We start from the raw sequence: 24,933 nt of genomic DNA, 5'->3' as shown, positions 1-24,933 counted from the left end.
CTAGATAGGTGTACAACAGGGAGTGTCAAACTGGGTTCCTTCCAGGTCGCAGCTCTGCAGACTTAGTCTTCCTCCCTAATTAAGCACATCTGGTAAGCAAGGCCTTCATGAGCTGAGACTGCAGTGTTAGAAAAGGGGAAATGCTAAACTCTACCAGAGATGTGCTGCTGAATGGAGCCCAGTTTGACACACAGTGAACTGGAGGGCTGCCTGAGTCTCCTGTGGAGGTGTGTTTACCAAAGCTACACAAAGTTCTTTGATTGTGTAGAATTCACAGTGGGACCGATGGAGAACAGCCCATCATGGGCCGTGTTGTGTAAGTGTGGAGAGAGAGAGACCAAAAAAGCTGTTACTGGGAAATGAAATGGGGAAATGCTCTCTGCTGATCTGCTGTCGCTTGACGAGTTGAATGTCGATATTCTTGGACGTTTCTCGCATCTACTAGTACAGTACATATATATATATATATATATATATATATATATATATATATATATATACACACACCCATACACACACACACACACACACACACACATCATCTAAACCGCTTATCCTTCTGGGTCGCGGTGGGGTGCTGGAACCTATCCCAGCTGTCACTGGGCGGAAGGCAGGATACACCCTGGACAGTGATATGTATATATATATATATATATATATATATATATATATAATTTTTTTTCTTTTCCCAGGTTTTGACATAATTTGAATATATGTGTTGCCCTTTACATCTTATGTGAATTTCTTGAAGAATGGACCAAAAGAAATGACCAAAATGTACTTAGAAAAAAGACTGGTCCCACTGACTTACATACATTATATGTGTATATATATATATATATATATATATATATATATATATATATATATATATATATATATACACACAAAAATGATGTTTCAAGGGTTCTTTAGTAAAGAAAGTAGTTCTCTTGAATATGGTTCAGCATGAACACTCAGAGAACCATTTGCATTATTAAAGTGTTCTTTGCATCGTGAAAGGGTTCTTCAGACTGATTGAAAATGTGCTGTAGATGGTTCCTGTAGAAGGTTCCAAATAGAACCTTTATATATACATACATCACACACATGTGTATATGTGTATAACACACACACATCAGCCAGTAAAGCACACTTTGGAGGGGAATTTACCTGATTTTCTAAATTTCGTTATTAAGTGGTTAAGAAGTAAACAGAGTCATTCAGAGCGGTTTGGTGTGAAACGCTCAGTTCTAGAGAAACTTACCGAGTCAGAATTGTTCACAGTGGTGGTGATAGGAACCAGACGTCCACCTCTAAAAGCTCCCTCAAGTTATTCTGGTTAATATGCTTTTTATGACACTTTTGAGAAGGTTTTGGTCTAAACCAAGTATATATTTTTTTAATCAAGGATACATGCAGGATGTTGTGAGGCAAAATAGTCCTCAAGAAAACTTATTATTTCTAGATTTTCCACTATTTTACCATCACATTCCATATAAACACTCAGAAGACTCGTGTAGGTTCACTGGTGGTTTTGGATGGTAAATAAAATGTCTATATTGTGTTGTAGTCATGGCGACCCCTGGTTTCTATCACCACCACTGTAAAGACATCTGAGTCTTTACTATGAACCATTTCACACCAAACCACTCTGAGTGATTTTTACATCTTAGCAACTGAGTTATGCAGAAATTTTGAAAAACTGGTGGAATTCTCTTTCAACTTAATTGACCGACTTGTAGCTTCTTTTAATCTATGTTGACAACAAAATGTTCTATCTGTTCTATCTGTCTATATGTTCAATCTGTTGAGCCATTGTTGTTGAATGTGTCTCTCTGTCTCTTCTCCAGAGCCCAAGCCCCCGTTGCAGGACCGCGACCTCGGCCGAGTGCCTGGGTGGGCTTTCCTCCTGTCACCTTCCTCTTCTAGTCTGCTGGTAAGCATCTCCAACCCAGAACAGCCATACGGATCCAGATCACCACTCAGATGTTCTTAGTCCTCAGAGCTGGAGTTCTACTGAAGCGCATTTAATGTTCTAGATAGAACGCTTGTGTTAAAGAGGAATTCACTGATTTCACCAAAAGTTCTGCATAATCCAATCAGTAAATTGATAAGATGGTGGATTGTGGAGAAACCTTCTGCCTCTGATTTCTTCCCAGTGGTGGTGATAGGACCCACGGGTTGCACTGTGTATAGGCCTTTTATTTACTATCCAAAAAGACCGCTTAACCTACACATATCTCAGTTTTTATTCTTAATGTTGACATTTGTAAAACAGTAAATATGAGGCGGAAAAAGTTTTCTGTAGTGAATATTTTGTTTTGCATGTACTTCTCTGCAATTACTGTATTTCAAAGTTACATTTTAGGCCAAATCACAGTTGTAGCAGCATATTCTAGACTTTTTTCAAGTTCAGATGCTAATTTGAAATTGCTAATTAAATTGTGTGTTTGTAGTTGCATTTCCCCTGTGAGTGATTTAGGACATAATTCAAATTCAAATGCAAAATTTGTGTATGCGTTTGCATTTCTTGTGAATAATGGCTGTTTAAGTTAACATGGAAATGCAAAGTGCTTTTGACGTGTTTCGTTGTCTTAATGGTCTAACAGTCGCCCACTTGCAATTTTATTTCCTCGTCACACTCCAGCTGTGCCAAAAATTAACAAAATTTGCAACCTTGTTTGCAGTTGCATTTTCACTGACAGCAAGGCACTCCTGTCAATCAAATAGGGACGTCAGGAGGGACTTTTAAATGTGGGGCATGTTTTCTAAACTAGGGCATTCGCAACCGCTGCTAGTATCATTTTAACGTTCGCCAACCTGTTTAAAGCGATTACCTGTTGTTTTCTGTGGAAATGATTTCTGACTGACTAGGAGAGCTTGTGGATTCACATGCACCAATGTTAGTGACATCATGACCAGCTTCAGGAAGAGACTCGCAGGACTGTAGGAGGACCTGTACGGCAAATGATGGATGGATATCCCTATTAAGGAGATGCAGGGCTCCTGCAGGACCACTGTGGGTTAGCCCAGTGATTTTTTATTTTTTTTTCTTTTGTTTTGTTTTATTGTAAGATTTCAGCAGCACAGTGTAGTTTCAAACATACAAATATGAAAACTAATTTTTCGAAATATGTGAAATCATAGGGACATTTGTAGCACAGTGTTTCTCAGTCCTAGTCCTAGAGGAATGCTGCCGTGCACATCTTTGTTTTACTGCTTTCAACACACCTGACTCAGCTAATCAGGAGTTTCCTGAAAGCATCTTTTGGAAAACTGGACCCAGCTTGTTAACAACCGCTGACTATTTGTAATGGGTCAGGGAAATGTCTTAAATGTGCAGGTTAGTGTTTCCCCAACTGTGTCACTAACACTGGTGCTTGTTACAGCAATAAGCTCTCCTAATCGGTCATGAATCACTTCCACATGAAACAAGTGGAGCTTTGTGGCTCAGTCATGCTGGAACAGGAAAGGCTCTTCCCCAAACTGCTGACACAAAGCTGGAAGCAGAGAACTGTGGAAAGTGTCTTTGTGAGCTGTAGCCTTAACATCACCCTTCACTGGATCTCAGAGCCCAAACCCTGAGAAACAGCCCAGCTCATCATCCCTCCTCCACCAAACTTTACTGTTGGCACTGTGCGTTCTGGTAGGTTAACGTTCTCCTGACATCCACCAAACCCAGATTCATCATCAGACTGACAGATAGAGAATCTGATTCATCACTCCAGAGAACACGTTTCCACTGATCCAGAGTCCAGTGGCAGTGCTTTACACCCCTCCAGCCGACACTTGGCATTGCGCATAGTGATGTTAGGCTTGTGTGCAGCTGTTCGACCTTGGAAACCCATTTCATGAAGCGCCGCACACACAGTTCTTGTGCTGATGTTGCTTCCAGAGGCACTTACTGTAGTGAGTGATTCAACAGGGGGTAGATGATTTGTGCGCACTACACTTGGTGGCCTGTTTTGTGAGTTTGCTAGTTCTACCGCTTTGTGGCTGAGCTGTTGTTGCCTCTTGTGGCATCCTATGACAGCGCCACGTTTAAAGTCTCTGAGCTCTTCAGTACGACCCATTGCACTGCCCGTGTTTGTCTATCGAGACTGCATGGCTGTGTGCTTGATTTTATACACCTGTTGGCAATGAGTGTGGCTGAAAACCTGAACTCAATAATTAGGCCATACTTATGGCCATACAGTGTATTAAATGTGCTATAACCTTCATGGATGCCATATTTTGTCTTTTTTCCCCAAATAAAGAGTAATTTTGCATTAAACTTAAAAAAAGCTGCTTATTTATACTACAGTAAATTAACAAAAACGTAATTTGGCCTGAGCTGCTCAAACATTTGACTGCTTGACCAAGCAGTTCTGTAGCCCTGAGAGTCCTTATTTTTCCCCTCTCTCTCTCTCTTTCGCTCTTTCTCTTCGTCTCCTTTCCCATCATTCTCGTTTTGCACTGCGAAAACAAAACAGCTTGCCTTGCACTTTTCTTTCCATCATGGCTTGAGATTCTGCTCCACTGTTGTGTAACGGTGCCGGTACGGAAGTCAACGTTTTTTTGTGTGAAGCTTGAAGTGGACTTGAGTAATGCGGCCACTGCTGCTTCCTGCTGCTGCTTATGTAACCACCAGGTCAAAGGCCATAAACGACCCTTCTGATATGAGGTGGTAAGCAGGCCGCAATGCCAGTTGCCTTTAGAAGCCTTGGTTAAAAAAAGCAATTTTTAATTACCACAGTCTGCAGCAAGCTTTTTGCTTTGCTTTGCTTACTGTAGGGTTCTGTTCCTAAGGCTACATGACACCTACATAAGCTTGTCGTGACAAATGACATAATCTCACATAAATGTTTATAAATGCTTATTCCAGTAGACTTCATCTGTTATAAAGGCTACTTAAGCTAACTTTGATCAAAATTGGTGTAACCTTTATAGCGAATGATGTCTATTGGAATAAGCATTTATAAACGTTTATGTATGGTTATGTCAGTTGTCATGACAAGCTTATGTAGGGGTCATGTAGCCTTATGAACAGCACCCTACAGTAAAGTGTTACCACTGTCATTTGTTCTCAAGAGATGAAATTTAAAAACTTCCAGACTTGATTTTCACTATTCGTTCTTTACGTATGAGCGAAGCTGAAAGCAAGTCTCCTCCTCGCCGTCTTCGCCGAGCTCTCTGAAATGCATGCTTAGGCCTGTTTGGTGTCTGTTTAAACAGTCGTTTGTTTTGCCCTCATCTGTACCTACTTGGATGCAAATATCATATCTGAAACTCACACTTCTCGCTTATGGGGCCGTGTTGAAGCATGACTAGCCTCTCTGGCTGCTAGGTGTGTTCCATAGGCACAGTCTTCTGGCTCTGGGTCAACACCTCTTCTGTATTACGTTTCCCCTATCCAAAGAAAAGTTGTTGCTAGTGGTTTTTAACAGTCAGCCTGAAATCAAAGTGAAACGTTTTACCTTGTTCCTGGTCGTATTGAGCAGGATTCACCGTTTAAAGATCTTCCGTCCCCATCTAGTGCCTTTCCACTGCCTCTAAAATGTCTTCTTATTTTCGTTTGTGTCATCATGCACCGGCAAGCAGGGAAAAATAACACTCATCTCATATTTCACCTCCCCCTCACACCACTCCCCCACCTTTCATCGATCAAAAACACTCAGCTAACCTCAGAGACCCTCTCGGAAATCCGTCATGGCGCAGAGGTTGTGTTATGATTTGACTTTAAACATAGAGGAAGTTAACCAAAGTTGAGTTTGAAGTGTTTTTAGAAGTTTGCCTTAGTTAGTAAGTGTTCATAGTTAGCACGGTTGATAATGGTCCATTCTCAGTGCCAAGAAGAGAAGGAAGTGACATAAATCACTGAGAAAAACTTTACAAGAACTATTTAAACAAGTTTGAGATGTGCTGTGTACTTGCAGTTATTTGATACTTCAATTTTTTTTTTTTATTTGATCTCACTGGCAGATCAACAACTGATGTATCCTTGGATCTAGAACACTTTAACCGTTCTTGGTAGTACAGTGGAAGATGCCATCATGAGAGTCCATCAGAATGTGTATTGAGACACATGTGATATCCCAAACACTCAACTCCCAGTAATATTCATGGAATGGCATCTTGCATGGTGGTTTTTTGAAGTGAAAATAGTAAACACATCCTCTTCAAACTAATAAAAAATCCTACAGATGTAATGCATATAGCTCCTTTATATTCATGACTTAATTTCACTTCAGAAAATCGACAAAATATGTCATTTGGCCAGGGGTGCCCAAACTTTTGCATACAATTTTGCATATTTTAAGTCCCCCTCCCCGTTCTCAGTTACATGGTTAACCATTTAACCGTTAGGCTGTTGCTGTGATCGCATGCTCGGCCTCTGTCAACCTTTTAATATACACTATGTGTCCAAAAGGTTTGCGGACGCCCCCTCTTATTAGTGAATTCAGCTGCATTAAGGTCACTAACTGCTGACATAAGAGCTCAAACGCACACATGGCTTGTATAATCTCAGTAGAAAAGCACTGACAAGAGAACAGGAGGCTCTGGAGCAGCCGCACATGAGGTCACCATGCCCCCCCCCGCCCCGCCAGCATTGGGCTGTGGAGCAGTGGAAATGCGTTTTCTGGAGTGATGGAGCTCCATCCAGTACCTTTGCGACGAGTTGGAGATACAGAACTGACCATCCAACATCAGTACCTGACCTCACTAATGCTCAATCAGATCATCACAGCAATGTTCAACGTCTAGTGTAAAGCCTTGCCAGATGAGTAGAGGCTGTTACTGCAGAAAAAGGCCTTTTTACTCTTGATGTTGGAAGAAACATTGGATAAGCAAGTTTCCACAAACTTTTGGCTATATAGTGTGTATATAATATAATATAATATAATTTTTGATAAAAAATATATGTTTTAATGTTCGCAGTTCCTTCAGCCAAATTGTAGTTCCTTAACAAGCAGCTTGTTGCTACGTCAGAGTAACGAGCGCCGCCCACTCGCTGCACAGTCTGCTGTAAGCCTCACCTTTTGAAGTACAGACTGAGCCATAAAACTGCCACAATATCAAGTTCAGCTCAGTTTTGTCCTTTTTGCCAGATCAGTATTAATGTTGTTTTGTTCCAGCCAGTCTGTAAAGCATCTTACAGCCCATTTAGCTTTGGCGAATGGTGTTGGGTTCATTTCTGGCTGATTCCAGGTTGTTCAGCTGGTCTTCTGTCACAGCTGCCGACTGAAAAGCTGCTCAGTGGTGATGACAGTTTGGGAATTCAGTGTCGTCTCATCTTCAGAGTCTGACCAAATCAGCTGTCGGTCAAACGTGATCTTAAGTGTCCATTTTCTGTTTGTGGCAAAGTAAGAAGTAAAAACGTTCAAATGTCTTGAGCGTCTCCTACAGCTGTCAAAGTCGTTGCTTAGCAACGGCGTCTCAGCAGAGTGATACAGTGTTTGTTACTCCCACCACTTATTCATTGGAAGTAGACCGGCTGTCTTTTCTTACTATGCATATAATACAGATATAAGTACATTAGCTCCGTTCTGATTGGCTGCCGTGTATCGTGTCTGTACATGCTGAAACACTCCTTATAATGTCAGGGTTGATGGGCGGGGCTAATCTGCTGTAGGCTAAATAGATGGATGTATGTAAACATTTTTTGTGGCTTAATAACAGTGAATTTGAAACAAGCTGTTTAGCTTCCTAGCTTACATGTATGGACCGAGGAGTGGACGGTACATTTTGATACTTTAACTGTTGTGTTTACGCATAACATCAAACTCTTTTATTTCCAAAAAGAGGAAAGTCTGGTTTTCTGTGATACCGGGCCGTTCTAAGTTTGAGACAGCTTCTGTAGTGTGGTGACCTACAATGCAGAAAAGAGGCGCTTTGTGATTGAATTTCAAAACGTGCCACTGGCGAGTCAGGTGACATTTAAAGTTAAATCCGTATCTTGTAGAGACGGCATCGTTCTGAGAGCAGGTATCGGTGTCGGGCTGATATCAGCAGAAAATACTGGATGGAAAAAAAGAATGAATCCAATCCAACACTGTAACGAATCTGTCCTGAGATAGCACACACTCACATTGTGTGTTGTGACATTGTTCACTGTGTATTTCTTCATGTGGGGTAATAGAGTGCTTTTTTTATTTTATTTTTCCCTAATATTCAATTCCACCCACTAGTTAGGACTCCCCCAGTCACATGATACCACCAGCACTAGTAGGGTGAAGGCCAACACAGGCTTCCTCCGAGTCCTGTGAAGCGCCACCACATCTTTTAGAACTGCCGCTAACACAACGTCACTGTACAGCTGAACACACTGGGAGGAAAACGCCAACCACCAATTCTGTTACACCAGCTAACAGACAGCTGCGCTGACTAGCGTCACCATGACTGGGTGATGGGGGGTAGATGGGGGCCATCCTGCCCACCCAGAGAGAGCGAGGCCAATTGTGCTCTCTTGGACTCCTGGCTAACGATGGCTGTAGCGTCACCAGGGATCGAACTCACGGATTAGACGGTCGCGCCACTCGGGAGCAGGTAGTAGAGTGTTTGAGTCGTTTCAGCATGATCAAGTGAAATGCTTCAGTTAGAAATAGCAAATTTTTAGAACTCAGTAGTTCTTAAGGGAGAAAAATTGCAGCGGTATCAGGGAAAGAAGAAGCGATATTACGATATTATGCTATCTTAAATTTCTAATGATTATGATGTAGCGATAGGGTGATAGTGGTTCATCCAGACACTCGCGCTGGAAACTAGCTTTATCGTTATAGTTATAAGTAACGTCTCAGTATACTGGATATGGAAAACACTTAAAGAACATACGTTTCATTACAAAGTGAGCATAATTAGGCCTGTTTAATTGGATTCAGTGCAGTGAAGTTTGTGAAACTTTGAACAAATTGTAGTTGTAGATTTATTATTATTATTATTATTATTACTATTGTATTGTTATATGTGGCGCTACAGGTTCTACTTTGTCTGTTCCAACGTATAAAATGTAAGTATTGTGATATATTTTTCCATATTGTCCACCCCTCAGATTTTCCGTGCAGGAGTCTGGAGATGGCAGAGACTAAACCAGAACGTTCTCGAGTTGGAATCAGAACCCTGTTTAGCATGATTAGAACACGTACCTTCTGTATATGAACTCAGTGCACAGCTTGTTTAAGCGGCCTGTAAACTACAGGTTGGAGACCCTCATCGGGTCATTTGGATTAGTGAAGGATTAACCTGGTTTTAATGACCCTGAACCCTTGAGTTGAGTACACGGGTGACCCACTGCAAGGTCTTGTCTTTAAGATGGTCTGTTAGATCACCTCAGAGTGGGAATATTTCCTGGGTTTATATTTGAACTCTGGCAGCTGTGAAATATGGCAGTGCTGCCCCCACCTGGTGATGATGTCAGTGACCTATACTGGCCTCTGGCAACATGTTTATATACATCTATAGATTGAGGAGCTAATTTTCTTCCATAACTCATGAGAATCTTTTTAGTATACAATCTTAAAGTGATTCTTCAGTGGTTCTATATAGAAGTATGTTCATGGTGAAATGGTTCTTCAGATTGATTGAGAATGTGTTACATATGGCTCTGTATAGAACCAAAAAGGGTTCTGCTATAGTTAAAATGTCAAGCTTGTCACAGTAGAAGATCCCTTTTTGGTGCTATATAGAACCAGTTTCAAAAATGCAAATGGTTCTTTTGAGTGTTCATGGTTCTAGATAGACCCATTGTATTTCCAAGATAGTTCTAAACATCTTTTTCGTCTGTTTTCACTCCTAAGTCCGAACCAGAGTTTGGGTTTTCGTGACGTTGGATTTTTTTCGATGTTTGTTTCTGTTTGCTTTACAAATTGTGCACCAAATTAAACATGAGTTCTGGTTTATTGGTCACATTTGCCACCATTTGAGCCAAAAACTCCCACTTTGCTTGAAAATAGAGGTGCTTAATGTCTGTGTATTGCTGTGAAAGCACTGATACACGTTACTTGATTTCTGCTTCATGATTGGTTTGTCAGCTTGAGCGTAACCAATCAGATCGCTGATGCGATTCATTCTGCGATCCATGTGCCAAAATCAGATGCACGGCTTCACTGTCATTGTATTGTTCACCTGCCTTTATTAGCAGCTCGTACAGCAGGAACGATATGAGTGTCTGTGAAAAGTCAGACATTAAAACAGGCAGATTATGCTGACAGTACAGCACTGACGCACTGCTGGAAGAAGAAAGCATGCAGTGATATATGTACATATATGTGTGTGTGTGTTTGTGTGTGTATATATAATTAATAGAAATTAAATGATTAAAATGGTTGGAAAAATTCATGTGAATTCAAAATAGTCAGTATAATTTTTAAACTGAAATTTTTAGTTATATTATCAAATAAAAATATTACTGTTATTTGATTAAAACAGTCATTATCTGATAAAATATGAATCACGTTTTATCATTCGTCACCACTGTTTTTTGTATGAGGGTGAAATTACAATAACAAAAATACTTTGACTGAAAAGGAAGGTGATGAAAATGCATTGTCAGACCTCACGCCTGCTTTCAGTGAAGTGCAGAGCTCCACTGCTGCTCTCTACACACACTTAGTGGTGCTTTCCTTTAACTTGTAGTGGGTTAGTGTTGCTGTATGTAGTTAATATGTTCATCTACAAGGGAGTCGGTGGTGGAGTCAGTGGTGGAGTCAGTGGTGGAGTCAGTAAGCTCCACTAAGTAGACAGCAGCAGGGGAGTGAGTAGGCAGGTGGAACATTTTGAGTGACATTTGCTCACGTCAAACGGTAAATAAGTACTAAATAAGAAGTAAAAAAAAAAATGTAACATTAAAACAGTGAATGAGCCGAGCAACAGAAATGGACTAAAATTCTCAGTAGATAAATTATTTTTATCAAATTATTTGATAAAATAGCACTTCAGTTTTCACTTTTCATGCATTTTCATCACCTTGCTTCTCGTCAAAGAATATTTATGTCCACCCTCATACAAAAACCACCTTTGTGATGATGATGAAGTGTGATTCAGATTTTATCAAATAAACACTTCACATTCATTTTTATTCACTCTTTTTAATTCACATACATTTTTATCAACTTCATTTTCATCAGTTAATCTATGCTGCTTCCACCTGTGGGTGCCTGGCTTCCAAGTGATGGAGGCTCAGCCCCCAGAATTTTTAAGAATCTGATGCCTTTTAAAAGACGTTCTAGGATCTGATGCTTTTTAAAAGACGTTCTAGGATCTGATGCTTTTTTTAAGAAGGTCTAGAATCTGATGCCTTTTCGTAAGAAGGTCTAGGATCTAAACACTTTTTTAAAGACGTTTCAGGATCTGAGGCCTTTTAAAGACATTTTTGGATATAATGGCTTGTTTTAATTCTAGGACCTGGTGCCTTTTTAAAGAAGGTCCAGGATCTCATGTCTTTTTCAAGCTCTAGGATCTGATGCCCTTTTTTTTAAAGATGTTCCAGAATCCGTTGCCTTTTAAAAAAAAGTTCCAGGATTTGGTGCCTTTTTTAAAGATGTTCTAGGACACAGCACCTTTTTAAAGAAGATCTAGGATCTGATGTCTTTTTAAAGACGTTCTAGGATCTGATTCGATCTTGTGCTTTTTAAAGAAACTACAAGATCTCACTGATCTCAGGTGAGACGATGAAAGTACCTTGTAGGTTTTGGACAACAGATGGCGCCATTGGCCAAATTATGCGACTTGTATTTGTAAGGTGCCTTGACGGCATTCTGATCCTGCAGGCTCCGCCGTTTCTTAGTGTGTCGTTAATGTTCAAGGAAATGAATTAATCATTATTTTTTTAATGTCGGCCAAATGTCCACAGTGACCGTTTGCCCTCTTCTAATACAGTAGTACTAATACAGTGTATGTGTATATCCTGGTTGGGTATTAATGGTACTCGTAAATAAAGGTATTTGTAAATAAAGCAAGATTAAGAGCGTTCAGATTAATCCTGTTTGGATTAAACTGCAGTTTTCAATAGTAAATAACCTTTAAAGTAGTGCTGTAAAGTAGAGCAGTGTGGAATATCCATATACAGCATGCGGTGCGTTTAGCCTGGTGGTGTGAGCCATCCCTAAAGCATGAGGTAAATATGAATGGGGCTTTATGACTCATGTAGCTGGTCACAGTGGCGCATGTGGATGTACATGCTGAACGGAGGGGAAGGATTATTTAAACATTAAGTGGGTTTGTTCCCCTTTCATTTAGTCTGTGTCATACAGTCTACTCATTTAGTCCACTGCAGACTGTATATCCAGGCTGAAGTTTCCTAACCTCACTGCAGTGAGGAGGTAACAGGGTAAAATGAAAGCAAATAAACTTGCAAAAGTCAGGGACTTCAGGCTTGAAGGGCTGCAGAGTTTAGAGATTCAACACACCTGATTCTCACCAGTTCATTAACATTCCCTAATCAATACACCACAGCAGGAAACACTAAACTATGGACCTTCCGGGACCTGAGTTTAAATCATCTGGTTAAGATAAGGCTCCAGATTCCTGCGCTATCCTTTTGACCTCTAAAACTGAAAGTGTTTGTAGAGGCTGCCCCAGAGACAGGGAGTGGCACCTCCTGCAGTTCGCGAGCCGTCTGAACACCAGAGGGCGCTCCGTGCATTAGAAATGCTGCTGATCCTCTTAGCGCAAATCCTCTGCGTGCCAAACGCAGCACCAAAAGCCCCTCTGACAGTGCCCCACCCTTAGCACAGAAGTCCAGGGAAGTCCACGATCGCGTATAGCGCAGAGGCTGATACCGAAAAAAGGTACAGCTGTAATGTAAAGATTATTGTATATGACGGCTGAGTAGGTGGGTCACAGACATGAGTCAGTCTTGGTCAAAAGGTCAGTGGGACGTGGAGGCTGCAGAAGATTTCCCTGGTGGGCTAGATTTTGTCCTTTAAAACAAGGGGGTTCTTGAGTGTATATATAGAGCCATGACACGTAGAAGAAGCATTTATACCCTTAAATGGCTCTTTGGTTGTTCTCGGTGATGGAGAACCCGTTTTATGTGTTCTTAAAGAAGTGGTTCATTATAGCAGCAAGGCTTCTGCTGGTGTTACAAGCCAAAGGATATGCTGGTGCTATAAGGAAGCATTTTTTGATAGAACCTATGCAATCCAACTTCTACAAACCTGGTCCTGTCTAGAGTCTCTTTATGCAACAAATGGGGCATTTATGGATGTATTTTTATACAATTTTTGTTGGAAAAACAGAAAAACAGCACTAACCTACATAGTGGTCCTGTGCTTCTTTTACAAAGGTCAGTGTTTAGTTTTTAAATCTGAAAGTGCAAAAAACATTTATTTTTGGTTATTGAGGGTAAAGTCAGTGTTAGGTTTATGGTTCTGGGTTTATAGATCAGGCATAACCTTGTTTCTACGCTCATTGTCCATTTTATCAGCTCCACTTACTATATAGGTGCACTTTGTAGTTCTACAGTTACAGACTGTAGTCCATCTGTTTCTCTGCATGCTTTGTTAGCCCCCTTTTACCCTGTTCTTCAGTGGTCAGGACCCCCATGGACCCTCACAGAGCAGGTGCTATTTGGGTGGTGGATCATTCTCAGCACTGCAGTAACACTGACGTGGTGGGGGTGTGTTGGTGTGTGTTGTGCTGGTCTGAGTGGAACAGACACAGCAGTGCTGCTGGAGTTTAACAGTGCCTGCTCTGTGAGGGTCCGTGGGGGTCCTGACCACTGAAGAACAGGGTGAAAGGGGGCTAACAAAGTATGCAGAGAAACAGATGGACTACAGTCTGTAACTGTAGAACTACAAAGTGCACCTATGTAGTAAGTGGAGCTGATTAAATGGACAATGAGCGTAGAAACAAGGAGGTGGGTCATAATGTTATGCCTGATCGGTGTATATATTTAGTTATATGTTTGCCGTTATTAAAACTTCTTAACATCTTTTTTATTTATTTTAATACAATTATTCATGATTTGGAAACGCAAGTTGCCTTTTACATTGTGTATATTGTGTTTTTTGCATTTCATGATGAATGGACCAACAGAAATGGTCCAGAATGACTAATAAAGTCTTCACCTTATGTGACCTTAAAAATTAGGAATGCTGTTCCTTACATTGTAAACTTTCTCATTATGTCAGAACAAAACCTCAAATCTCCAAAATCCTAACTTTACAGGAGAAGGGAAAACCGTACTATACTTTTAATGTAAGTCAATGGAACCAGACATTTTTCCAAGTCATTTTGGGTCGTTTCTTTTGGTCCATTCATCATGAAATTGACACACAGTGTAAAGGACAACAGGCATTTTCAAATAATGACAAAAACTGAAAAACGACAAAAATGGAGATACAAGGTTTTGTTCCGACAACAGTGAAATATATGGTGCATATGCGTGACCACACGTCCTGACAAGGTATAAAAACCTGCTCTTGTGTGTGAGGGCCACAGCCCTGCTTTAATCTGTATGCAGAGGTTGACCTCTCTATGCTGGTCCTGCACCAAACGCCTCCTCAGCATTGACCAGATCTTTGCAGTAAGGAGGAGTGCCACTGCAACTCACTACTCTCCTTCCTTAACTGAGACTTTTTTCCTCATATCCTCAAATCCAGCAGAGGGTCCCGGTGAGATTGCACCGTCACATGAACATTCACGCGCTGTCAGTTCCGGAAGCGCTTCGGCTCAGAGCGCGGAAAAGTCCCGACGCCGAGCGCGCAGTTTTCTAAACTGCAGTCTTTTGTGGCTTGTTTTTTCGACCCGTCGTCCCCCAAAGCCGGCGTTTTTTAAAGATTACGGGGATCAGAGCGGTTTTGAAATGCAAACGGAGCGAAGAGAGAATAGAAGCGACGCGTGTTTGTTGATTAAACAGACTTTGAAGTGTTCGAACAGGCTCGGCTTAAAATTCCTGTCCGATGCTTCAGAAAAAGGTGCCCTGTTTTTGGCTTATGATATCTGGTTGCCATGGTTTCGGGCTTTGACTGGGAGAGGTACGGTGCGGACTAAGAGGTCCCATTGTAGGAGAGATTAACCGAAATCCCGCTCTGAACCCTGCCTATTAGATCACTGCGCACACCTCCCACTCATCTCCTCAGCGCTGCTCTGTAATGAAAAATGATTTGCTTTGCATTTGATTCGCTCGTAGATTCTGTCAGGCTGAATTAAAGATTGAGCCGATAGCTTAACGAGCGGCTTAGCTAATTGGGCGTTATGATTAAATCTATTTGTTTTGAAGGCTCTTAATAGACTTGACCATTCCATGTTTCCTTTTTTTATCCTTTTCCCTGACCGTTGCCACCAATTATCGACAGCTCTCAGAGCTGCTGCCTTTTCTGATTGGACGAGCTGCTTTGTTTTGATTCCACAAAGCAGCATTATAGGAGCTGCTTAGCCCATTCTGGCCTGTGTGGGAGGGGCTTTAAATCACAAACAAACACACAAAGCCCCTCCCCTTTTCCATCACTCCCCTGCCCTTTTTTGTATGTAGACATTTTCCCAGCTGGGTGGGGTCGTGCGGTTCATGGGTGTGGTGCGTGCCATTTTATTCTCCCAAAATCGAGGGATCGTCCCGCATTTTCTGCCTGTCTGATTGGGCGAGTGTCATGGGGTCTGGGGTGCGACTGGGGCGCGCGCCACTTGGCTAATACGATGTGGCGGCGCACCCCAGGAAATCTAGGTCAAGTTTGAAACTGCCTGCCGCGCCGCTGCTGATGCTGCTGAGGATGCTGTTGCAGACTGACACAGCAGAGAGAGCCACACGTACCCGCACACACCCCTCCTTCCCTCACACGCAAAAGTAATTGATAGGCTGTGCAGATGTGAGGCATGCATGCCGACGCATTACTGACTAATGTGCACTTACTATTGATCAGTAATGTAAGATCACACCGTTTTGCCTGCACGCCCTGTTGCAATCCCCTGACCAAGAAAAAGCCATGTGGAGTCCAGCAGAGTGCTTCCTGAGGGTGGTCAGATGGACTGTAGACTGACTGCATGCTGGTAAACAAACAGTGCCCGCCCACTTGCGTCAAGGCTCAGTGAACTCCGTGCAGTAGGTCAGTCAGCCGTTCACCGGAGAGACGGAAAGGTAGATGGACTTGCGAAACATGCGGCCGAAACCACGACCCTTCTTTTGCGCAACTCCAGCAGTGTCACCAAAAGTGCTCAAAGCATTTAAGCTTAGCGGCCTGGCGAGAAAGAAAGCTCAACAGGGACAGCCAGAGTCCAGAACTGGCCAGAACTGGCCTGTGCACAAGTATTCAAGGGCATTTCTTATCATTTATGAGAGTACAGCAGGTCAACAGGTCAGTCAGTGATATTGGTGTTCACACTGGTAATGAAGTTTGGTTTCAATAAGAAGACAGTGCTTCATTTCAGTGGCCAGCAATCAATCAATCTGTCTGTCTAGCTGCTAGCAGTGGCGAGTCACGTCTCTTAGTGTTAGGCCTTCAGTTTGGGCCTTAAATGTTTTTCAGAAATGGGGAAAATATCTATGATAATGCTGATTTCTACTAGCACCCCTATGGGACTCTAGTTGTATGTTAGCGTGAAGCTAATGCCAGTTCACATAAACGTTTTTGGTCATAATAGATTAAACATGAACACTTGAAGCTTCTAACAAACCTATTAACAAATATTTTACGTTGTATTTACAGTTTACAGCAACGCTTTTAGTAAAAAGCTCTTTTCCATTTCTAACAACTGACCTTAACTTAGTTATGGCTCATATTCACTGTCCGTGTCCAGTTCCTAAAGGCCTAACCGATGTGAGTGCTAGCTTGGCTGTGCCTACCTAGACACCATCATAAAAAAAATCTGATTAGACGATGTTCTGTGGGACATATTGAGAATTTAACCCTTTTGTTTTCAAATACAATAAAATAATTCTTATTCCAATACTAGCAAGAAAATAAAATAAATGTGGTAACACTTTCTATGAATGTCACCTTTGTAAGCATCTATAAACACATTCATAACATGTTATAATGCATTCATAAGGCATTATACACATGGCTATAAATATTTATAAAAATGCATTACACGTTATAGCCATGCTTATTATGCATTATGAATTGTTAACATAATACATTATGAGTACTGAACATAACAAATTATAAGAGCTCATAAGTCGTATTTGTCCGCTCTAAGTAAAGTGAAGCGTACTGTACTAAAGCCTCCTCCAGTGTTCAGAGTGAGGCTTCAAGTTGAAGTATTTACTGAAGGATTTACTGAAACACTAAAACATTCACAGTAAAGCACATTACAGGCTTCAAATGTCAGAGTTTAAACTAGAGCTGCCATCAGTGTTTTACCCAATGTGGGAAAGGTAATGTTCACCACCGTTAGCTTGGTATTTGTCTTTACGCTCTCCAAGCTGGGACTGACTTCTTTGGCACTGACAGTATAACATGTTATTAACACTATTTATACTGCATTATATTAACAATTCATAATGTATAATACACATGGCTATAAAGTGTACTCCAGTGTAATTCATTTTCATAAATGTTTATAATTGTTTATAATGCCGTATGAAGGCATTACAACATGTTATAAATGTGTTTATAGATGCTTACAAACGTGACATTCATAGAAAGTGTTACCATAAATGTTTTAGATGCAATTAAATAATGAAATTAATTTATTTCTGAGGTGCAACAAGACCATATATTGACATGAATGTATTTACCAATCGCACTTGAAAAAATTTTTAAACATCAGAACCTACTACGTGCTTCCAATCAGCTGATCCAAAGCCCCGCCCTTTTTTATAGGACCATGTGCTCTGTGCATTGGCATTTCTCCTGCTCTCTCACACCAGACTCAACTCGTCAGCTAATTATCAAGCCTTTCATGAACTCGGTCAGATTCACTGCAGCAGGAGAAACGCCAAAATTATGCAGTGCTTGGACCCCTTAGGGGTGGGATTGAGAGCCGCTGCTTTAATTATCCTACTACTCAGTGTGAAATATCATATCAGCATTAGAGCTGCTGTTATACATCCATCTGTCTCATTCTTGCATTTTTCATGATCGTCCTCCATCATATGTATTAATTTAAATGCACATTATTACTCGCTCCCCCTCCATCCCCCTTCCATCCCCCTCCATCCCCTGCTGAGCTCCATGGAGGCGCTCAGCTCCACCACGGCTGTGCCCACGTGACGGAGAGAAAGAAGGAGGGGAGAAAGAGCTATTTTTTTTCCTCGCTCTCCCCCTCTTTCCCCCTCTCCCTGGCGCCGGAGAGCAGGCGTAGTATCGGAGAGGCACGTGGACTCCCATGCTGCAGTGCTGCAATGGAACGCCAGCGCTGCTCCCCTTTTCCCCCATTTACCCTCATGTTGTTGTTTTTTTTTCCTTCGCTTTATTTAGGGAAGCAGGGAGGCGGTTCCTGGATGGATAACAGCATGTTGATGTTGTGTATGCTTGGTACAGTAGCAGGGTGTTCACTACTAACACTGTTAAAAGGGTCATAAAGGAATTTATATACTAAATATTTTTCCCACAACAAAATCTCTCTTTTTGCTTCACTGTAAGAAATTAGATTTGAAAAGATTAGAGGAAAACCTTTTTTCAAGCTTTGGCCCTTAAGTGTTGGTGTTGTTTCTCCTCCCCGTCCTGATTTAGGTAAGTAGGTCAGTTCGTGTAGTTAGCCTCGGTAGCGGCTAATCTCCTAATCGAACTGGAATGTGGGATATTCCAAACTCCGGGATCCGTCTCCTCGCCCGCTGTTGTGTTAAGTCGGGAGTTTTTGGTGCATTACCTCATCGCCATTCATGTATTCACGCGCAGGCTTTTAAGTCGTACTACTGAACCAGCACCCCCTCCTAAAATCCCCTTCCCAACCTGCGCTCCCATTGGCTCTCGGCTCGAAGTGAGCCGCGCCAGCTTTTTTGGGCACCATGGATACAGCGGAATGTAGGAGAGCTCAGCCTCGACCAATCGGAGCGCAGGAGCGAATTCGTAAGTTGCCCCGCGGCCTCAGACGATCCTCCATCACACAACCCCCCTTCCCTCGCCCTTCCCCCCCCTCTGCCTCTACCTCCATCCTGCCTTTGCTTCTGTGCTCCAGCACGCAATCTCTCAGTAGGGGGGTGCTGAGCACAAACAGCCCACTTCAGGAGCCTCTCGATCAGGCAGAGCTCATGCAGAGAAGCCCTGCCGCCCTCCGGGACCACCGCGAAACCAGCCTGCAGGCACCGTGCATCACCCTCCGCTGATGCAGTCACCTCAAATGCCTTCGCTTAGCAATGCAACCATTTCAGTGTCTTCTTATTCTGCTTCTACTACTGTTTAATGCTCTCTTGTTCCGACGTCCGCTTATCCTTTCAGCGCTTCTACGTCTTTTCTAAACACCCACTTGCTTACACTCCACCTCTCTCACTATTTTGAGCTTATATTGAACATATATTTCCTGTTGTAGCCCATGTGACTCGACTCATCAGATAACTTCCTACGCCCTGCTTTGTTAAAGTAGGGAGTTTCAGCTTGGGCTGCTTTCTGAATGAGGTGTGAGACAGGGCGGCCAGTCAGAACAGGGAGTACTTATGTATGCGGAAGTTTGAACACCCCAAATCACGTTTTATTGATTTTCTAAGTGAAAAATACATTAACCCATCCTCTACAGAGAGCAGGCTTAAGCATGGTGTTTTATCTGCTAATTTTAGTGCACACTTGCTGAGTTTAACATAATGGCAAAAAACAAAATATAATAATGTATAATTTTTTTGTGATCAACTTTTTATTGCATTTTTCATTGTGTTTTGCAACAAGCGTGAGGAAAGGTAAGAGGGAGGGGGAGGCAGGACGGTGATATACGTTTTTAGTAATACACACAAATCAGAAATAAAACAACGACAATACAAAACAACTAGACAACTGAGCAGCATTACAAAAAATAATTGGAATCTAAAATTCTTGAATAGACTCGGATATATTCTCCCAGTTTCTTGTTGTTGGCTGTTTTGCCTTGTTAAGCTTTGCTGTAAGATTCTGTCCAAACTATATTTTGAAAACTAGATATCCAAAATTTCAGAACTTAAAGCTGTGGGATGATCCAGAGTTACAGGACAGTTTTCTTGGTAGCTGTAAAAACTGCCACCACCATCCTTCGCTGAATCGTCATCAAAGAGTTTTCGTTGGAAGGACGTAAATGTGGCGACAGTGGATCACTTAGATCAAGTACTTTAGATCATATATCTACTGTAGAAGTCCTTATATCTGCTAGATTCCCAGAACATATGCATAAATGCACCAGGTGCAGAGTTACAAATATTACAGGTATAACTAGAAATATGTTTTATTTGAAATCTCCTGTTAGGTGTTGCATATTCTCTGTGAATTACTTTGTAATGGATAAACTGATGAGGCAGATTTTTAGAGGAGTGACTTAAATTAGCCCATATAGTGTTCCAGTCCAAGGAAGGACCAGTACAGGAAAACTCTCGTTCCCAGAGTCTGACTGCAAACTGCTTTATATGATGGTCTACCAAAATTGTAAATAAGCGATACTCTGCCCTGTAGATCGTCCAAAAGCCTTACCCAAAAAATCTATATCATTGTTAAAGGTACAGTAACAAAAACAACCTGTTTAGTTCTAAAGGATGAAGAGAGGTTGGAAAATGGTCACGTTAAAATGAATTATGGCTGTTTTTGCTTCATAAAAACACAAAAATGTGGTAAGTGGAATATCGAATGCAAGGAAAGTTTAACATAGTCAGGTGTGAATTATTGGTGTTGAATTTGTTAGTTTGTTTGTTTACAGACTGTCTGCGAAATAGAATAAGTATAAAATACATCGTCTGTCTAATCTTTGCAGTTTACTTAATCTCAATCCCTGTATTAGTTTAAACTCGCATTATCTCTCTCTCTCTCTCTCTCTCTCTCTCTCTCTCTCTACTAGCACCACAAGTCAGCTTAGGCTAACATGCCATGTTCCTAAATCTTTAATGATCTTACGTCTACTTAAAAGCCGGTCTGAAAACACTACATTCTAAACCCAAAACTGTATAATATCCTCATTACATGAACAAAATAACCTGTTTTTGAAAAGCGCATTCATAGTTGTTTGCTTTCTTATTTGTGTGTAATAGGAACAGAAAGCATTGCGTGTATGAGACATTGTTTGTAGGCCAGCTCTCCTTGGCGTGACCTCATTGCAGAGTGAGTGAGCTGGTGTGTAGGATTATGGGTAGGCACGCTGGGCAGGGGCTGGCACAGCGCTGGCACCACTTGGCCGCGACTCAAATCTGCGCTTCTTCTCCGGAGGCGGCGGAGCAGTGGGGTCATTCCAGGAGGGCTCTGAGTACAGTACAGCATCCTACTGTAAACTGCTAACACTCTAAATGTTCACGCTCGCTAATTACAGCCACAGCAGATGAAATGTGGCCCATGGCTGGTTCTGGGACAGATGACGGGCTGGCCGTGGTCTCCGTCACCGACCCACACGCTTCAATTTGGAATAGTTTCTTTGTCCACATGCTGAGCCACCCTTAAACTAAAAAGCACTTAGTGAACTGTCTTCAATTTACTTTGCATCTGTTTTATTTACTCTCTGGTTTTTCTCTCAGCCTGAAATCCCAAAAACACAGTTGAGGTTCCGATGGGAACTATTTTCCCATGACCCAGAACCCTCCCTGGGAACTAGAGATGGGCTTTTAACCATTTATATCATTGAAATAATCCACATTTTTGAACAACCAGTAATAAATATTTTAGATAGTTTTAAAAAAAAGGACGTGGAGAATGTGGTCTGTATGGTTCTACATAGAACCTTTTTGAAAATGGTGTAGCAACAGAAAGGGTTCTGCTCTTGTTACAGTATTGACTTAGTCACAATAGCAGAACCCTTTTTGGTGCTGCCCATTTTCAAACACTCCACATTCTCCATCAATCTGAAGAACCCTTTCTTGATGCAGTGAACCATTTAAACAAGCAAATGGTTCTACTTAGAACTCACGGTTCTGCATAGAACCATTGCCCTTACTAAAAAAACCCTTGAAGAACCACCTTTTTTAAGTGTGTACTTGAAAACGATGGTTCTTCCAGGGTTCTTTAGTAAAGAATTTTTTTCTATGTAGAACAATTAATACTCAAAGAACCATTTGTAAGATTAAAGGGTTCTTTGCATCGTGAAAGTGTTCTTCGGATTGATGGAAGGTGTGCTGAAGATGGTTCTATATAGCACCTTTTTAAAAAGGGTTCTATGTACGCCAGAGTTCTATATACACCAAAAAAGGTTCTTCTATTGTTACAAGCTTGACAACGTCAAAATAGCAGAACGCTTTTTGGTGCTATGTAGAACCATTTTCAAATACAGCACATTCTCCATCAATCTAAAGAACCATTGCACCATGCAAAGAACCATGTAATCATGCATATGTTTCTATGTAGAACTCATGGTTCGGAGTAGAACCATTGCCTTGCTGAAGAACCCTTGAAAAACCATCTTTTTTTAAGTACACACTTAAAAAAGATGGTTCTTCAAGGGTTCTTAAGTAAAGAAAATGGTTCTATATAGAACCTACATTCTTCTATAAAGAACGCTTTGTGTGATTATGGGGTTTGTTGCATCATGAAAGTGTTAAAGAACCCTTGAAGAACCGTCTTTTTTATGTATGTAGTAAGTTAAAGTGTGCGTCTCTTTGTGGAACTGGACATCGAGGTTATTGTGACCTCAACCTTTGCTCTTCCTGATCTAGACTCCAGGTTTGTTCTCCTCCTCCAGCTCCTCTGTGCCTCCCTCGGCTCCCTCCAGCCTCACCCTGCTTCTGTGTGTGTGTGTGTGTGTGTGTGTGTGTGGAGAGCATGGCTGTCTGTGTGTGTTACTCAGAGAGAACTCGCTCTGTTCATGGTTCTGGCAGGGTACTGCACAATTCTGTAACGTGTCGTTTTAGATCCTTGCGTCTGACGGAGGTTTGACGTCCTTCCTGTCAGCAGCCTGTCCTGCCATAAATGTGGACATGGCCAGAGACGCGGACACAGATTCACGTCCCTCTGTTTTTGTCATAGTCATTATTTTTCCTGTCGGCGGTCTGTCGTCTGTCCGCTTCAGTCATCGGGGTTTTTGCTTTTCATTCAATACACTATATGGATGAAAAAGTACCGGGAGCTTCATAGCAGGGCTTCCATGGCTGAGCAGCTGCACGCAAGCCTTACGTCACCAGGTACAATGCAGAGTGTCGGATGGAGTGGTGTAAAGCACCACCACTGGACTCTGGACCAGTGGAAATGTATTGTGTGGAGTGACAAATCAGCTTCTCTGTCTGTCAGTCTGATGGACAAGTCTGGGTTTGGCGAATGCCAGGAGAACGTTACCTGCCTGACTGCACTGTGCCAGCTGTAAAGTTTGGTGGAGGAGGGATGATGATATGGGGCTGTTTTTCAGGGGTTGGTCTAGAACCCTTAGTTCCAGTGAAGGGGAATCTTAATGCTTCAGCACCAAGACATTCTGGACAATTGTACACTTCCAATTTTGTGGGAACAATTTGGGGAAGAACCTTTTCTGTTCCAGCATGACTGAGCCCCAGTGACCAAAGCAGCTCCATAAAGGCCTGACTGGGCGAGTTTGGTGTGGAAGAACTTGACTGGCCCTCACAGAGCCCTGACCTCAACCCCATCACACACCTTTGGGATGAACTAGAATGGAGATGGTGAGCCAGGCCCTCTCGTCCAACATCAGTGTCTGCATATTTTTTTTGGTTTAAACTACTTCATCCTAACAGGAGTTACAACAGAATATTCGGGGCCTCTTTCGAGTGAATCTCCCTGTATTTCCAGAAACATTTCGCTTAGATATCACCATTCAGCTGAAAGTTAACCTGAACTCAAAATGGACCTTTTTTACCTAATTTAATTAAATTAATTAAGTTAGTTATCGTCCCTGGTCATATTGAGCTTCATACATCCGTTGAAGCATTGAGCTTCCAACATACTGTTTAAAAGACAAAATTCTTGTAATGGCTTTTGCCACCTCTGGAGGGCGTTATCTTCCACCTGTAATGTGTTTCGGTTCCCCCTCCCACCACCGCCACCTATCCTCAGTGAAAACGCTCAGCTACCTCAGACACCCTTCCTAATACCGTCTTCCACTCAGAATGTGTAATGGTACAGAAGAAAAAGAGTGCATTATGATTCCCAGCTCACGTTGATGAAATGGGTCAGTATCAGCATCTGCCCACACACTAGCGCTTTATTTTCAGAAAAGAAAAGTGGGATGTACTCATCATCTTTTGAGGACGAATAACTCCACATACAGTGTGTCCCAAATCAGGGGCTGCGTCCTTCGGAGGCTGCATTCGAAGGCCGGTTGCGTCACAGCGGCGCGACTAGACTGTCCCATTTCGATGGCTCCTTCATATGCGGCCGAGAAGTGTGTCCTCCTTTTCCATGGCAACGAAGGATCCAGCAGGTGGATCCTTCACCAGCCAACACAACCCGAGGTTCATTATGTGCCAGCAAGGATTCGAGAACATGGCGGCGTCAGCAGGGAAGCAAACAGCGGCTGAAGAGACACTTTTAAATACAAGTTAAATATATATAAATATAAGTATTGGGTTTAAGAGTCGAATAGCTAACGATACGAATGTAAAAAAAATAAATAAAATAAATCGCATCAGTAGCCGACGGTGAAGCATCTCCAGCTCTAATAAATTAAAAAATTAAAATCAAAGTTTCTGGCTCCACCTTTAACGAACTGGACAGGAGCAGCGTTTCGTGCCGCAGCTGTAAGGGCGGGAACAGCGGTGCTGTGACACAAACAGGAAATCCGCCGTAGACCGGACCGTCTAATTTGGTTCAGCCTTTGAAGGACACGCCTTCGTAGACCGCATCCTTCGAAGGATGCAGACCTGAATTGGGACACACTGATTGTCCTGTGTTGTTGTGTTGCATGTTTCACAAAACACAGAATTTAATAGTTTTGGTTAGTTAACCTCAAATCAAACATTTTTAGGTTGTTAAGCCTTTAAAATCTCAGGCTTATTACATA

The 24,933-nt window shown here is 41.9% G+C and overlaps 1 protein-coding gene across 1 annotated transcript in view; it reads left to right on the top strand.

Moving 5' to 3' along the window:
• Positions 1-24,933, top strand: part of fam49bb (family with sequence similarity 49 member Bb) — a 90,535-nt gene that overhangs the window by 31,555 nt on the left and 34,047 nt on the right. The window contains exon 2 of the mRNA XM_036558553.1: positions 1,833-1,918. The gene's annotated coding sequence lies outside the window, so the exon portion shown is untranslated. The remainder of the gene's footprint in view (positions 1-1,832; positions 1,919-24,933) is intronic.

Source organism: Colossoma macropomum, unplaced genomic scaffold, assembly GCF_904425465.1.
Source record: "Colossoma macropomum unplaced genomic scaffold, Colossoma_macropomum, whole genome shotgun sequence".
Lineage (NCBI taxonomy): Eukaryota > Metazoa > Chordata > Actinopteri > Characiformes > Serrasalmidae > Colossoma > Colossoma macropomum.
This window is presented reverse-complemented; position numbering and strand designations above follow the sequence as displayed.